Genomic DNA, 3,235 nt, shown 5'->3' with positions numbered 1-3,235 from the left:
GAGGCATCTATTTGTAAAAAATACATCGCTTTGCTGTTTTTTCAAACCTTGCATTTGGAAATTAACATTTAATAAGTCAGAAAAAGATCTGGCAGGGGCTATAAGCCATGTTCTTTGTAAGAGCAGATCCTATAATCTTCAAGGGACAAATAGACCTTTAAAAAAAAATAAACCCAAAAAACCAACAACACACCAAACTAAAACAACCAAACCCGCAAACAGAGTAATTTAGAAAGGTACTGTAAGAAGATAAGCAGTAATGTTAATGGACCAAGGCATGTAAATGATAAGAACACAAGTTGAAGCCAGTCTGATAATTCATGTGTTTTCACTTATTTCTCAACAATAGCAGAAGCTATTGCTATTCCATTATTTGAGCAGACATTCTGCATCCACAAGGTGCAATTCACTTTTTGTTACCTCAGTTCCCTTGCCCCTAATAGACATTCATATGAAAGTATTCATTTATGACAACCATGCAAAAAGTTCTAAATTTACAATCAGTTTTTCTTTAATCTGGAGACTGAACCATTGGCTTTTTATTTCAAGATAGACACAAGCTACAAGACACAATCCACAGCCACAGATTATTAAAATACCCTGTTCACTTATGCCTGCAGACCACTACAAACACTGAAAGCAGCCCCACAAGCTAAAGATGTCACTATTCCATTGTAGCATTGCTATAGTTACTTCCAAAGTCCTGAACTGGAAAACTATTCTTTCTGTTTGCAGGCCTTGTGTTGGCTGAAACACATGGAAAAACTGGCTTCAAGGAGGAAAATGCAACCCAGCACATGTATATTTCTGACTATTACAAAACATGAGGATGAACAAGGGGTTTCTGTGTCCCTTCCTGTGCCACAGGTAGAGGTTTGCAGGGGTGTCACACTCAGCTGCCAGCAGGTGTTGCACTGGGCAGCCATGTAAAGCCCCTATTCACTGAACTCTGTCACTGCAGTTATGTGCTCTGTGTGGCAAGGAAAACAGAGAAAACAAAGAGCCTGTTATGCTTTAACTTCAAAGCCTCATGCCCCAAGCTTCAGCTCTATACCTCAGGCAGTGCAGCCCAGAAGAGAGGCAGCACAGTCTCAGGTAAAGATATTTTTCTGCTCTAATAATCTAATCTCTGTAGTACTTCTAAGAGATTTGGAGAGTTTTTTTTTAAATCTTAAATATAAGCATAGTAATAGCAGAAGGTCATCTGACATTTGTTGTTTGACTGACAAGTAAATTTTACTCTGAAGCTTTCCAGGTTCACAGGAAGGTTTTGTCTGAAAGGTCATAGAGGAACCTTAAGTTTACCCACAAGTGCTGCAAGAATCTTGCTGCACAAGAAGTTAGGAGATAGTGATCTTCCCAGGTTACAGTTATCATTATCCAGTTGCACCAATTTCCTCTCCAGGGGTAGAGCTTTTACGAAATCCCTAAAGCCTGTGCGCAATATTTATTCTGTTAGTCTAATTAAAGGTATTACTATGTACATAGTTACTGAAGCTGTCCCCAGTGGTGCTTCACATCATAAATAACAGATGTGAAATGTTCTCCTATTGGGACAAGCACTAGTATCAATTCTTATGCTATCTCTTTAACCATTACATCACCTCACTATTTCTTAGGATTTTTCTTAAAGGGAGAGAAAAAAGTACCATGAAAATAATATTAGTTTGGAACAATTAAATTTACTAGATCCTCATGAGCCCATATAAAGATATAAGCATTTTGATAATGTAAAATGACACAAGTGAGCAATACCAAATTTCTGATGTTTAATTGCATAGGACTGTCCCAAAGATTAGTCCATGAAAGATGGAGGAAGGGACCTATGGTTCCCCAACATACTTGCAAGCTCCCTTTTCCCAATTTTATCCTTAATTCTAAAGCTGGCCAAGATACTCAAATACAACATCAGGTTCTCAGAGTACTTGTTGAATAGTCCTGACTTGGAACAGAAGCTTTCCCACCCCACTCAACGGCTTTTTATTTGGAGGGCAAATAACTGACAACTGCCTTGAACCTTACTAGTGCAAGGCTACATTATTGGTTCTCTCTTTTCTCAAGGCCTATTATCCCATTGTACTGGAAATTTTACAGTCTACTCCTTAGAAATCCTCAACACAAGTCATTCTCCTCACATCCCCTGAGATTTTTTAAAAGTTGGACCATTTATTCCAATATTAATCCAAGGAATTTAACTTCAGCCAAGAGACAAACAATGATGTGACTCCCCTTATCCTGGTCCCACTTCTTAAAGATGTAAAGGATCGTTCCTCTTTCCAGGCATCATCAGTCCTCCTACTAAGCTTTTCAATCTTTCCTTGGAACCACATCTTTCAGGCATTTTTTCAGGAAAAAGTTTGCAGAGAGATTAGAAAGTTTCACATATTTGACACTGTCAGCACCAGGACACTTGGCAGTAGAAAAGAAAACCTCCTTGAGGAGAAGTATATCAGAACTGAAGAAAGACTTGTAGACAACAGCACATGTCCCATGTTCTCAGTGCAGACCAACAGTGGAATGGAACAAGTGACACGTCCCACGGTGAAGCCTGCAGGCATCGTTGCTGGTCCCTAGGCAGCTGTGCTTTGGGACAGCAGGGAAGTGCTCAAGTGGCTCAGGCACTGGGACACCGATGGCACAGGTGGATGGTGTGCATGGATTAGGTCAGGCAGAAATGGGAGGAGGATTAAGGAATTGTAGCACAGATAGATGAGAAAAGAGCACTTCATAGACAGATTCCAGTGAGAAAAGGTTTAGAATGGTTGTGTGAAACCAAAACTTAAAAAAAAAAAAAGACTACAGAAGCATCAGATGGTGTCTCAGCATAGATTAAAATATAATTCAACAAAAGGAGGTGAGATATTTTGCAGGAATGGGGAAAACAGGCCAATACATGTCTCAGAAAAAGGATCATGGAGGGACACCAATGACTGGCATGCAGCTGTTGGAACTCTTCCTGCTCACATCCATGTTTGCTAACAAACCTTTGCAATCATTAGTGCCCTTGGTTTAGACAAAGATGGCAGAATGAGAGCCAGCTGGGCTTACCTGTGCAGCAACAGCCCTACCAACACAGGCACCCATCTTTTCCAGACCCTCATGTTTTAAGGTAGCAATCTGGGCCCATTGCCTTGCTGTGACTCTGGCTGGAGTCCACTCAAAGGTGGGCTTATATGGACCAGAGACTGGCAGTAGCTGGCATGTCACTGGCCTTATTCCCTTCCACACAGCCAAA

Source organism: Ammospiza caudacuta, chromosome 7 (genome assembly GCF_027887145.1).
Source record: "Ammospiza caudacuta isolate bAmmCau1 chromosome 7, bAmmCau1.pri, whole genome shotgun sequence".
In the NCBI taxonomy this organism is placed as follows: domain Eukaryota; kingdom Metazoa; phylum Chordata; class Aves; order Passeriformes; family Passerellidae; genus Ammospiza; species Ammospiza caudacuta.
Note: the sequence above shows the minus strand (reverse complement) of the source record.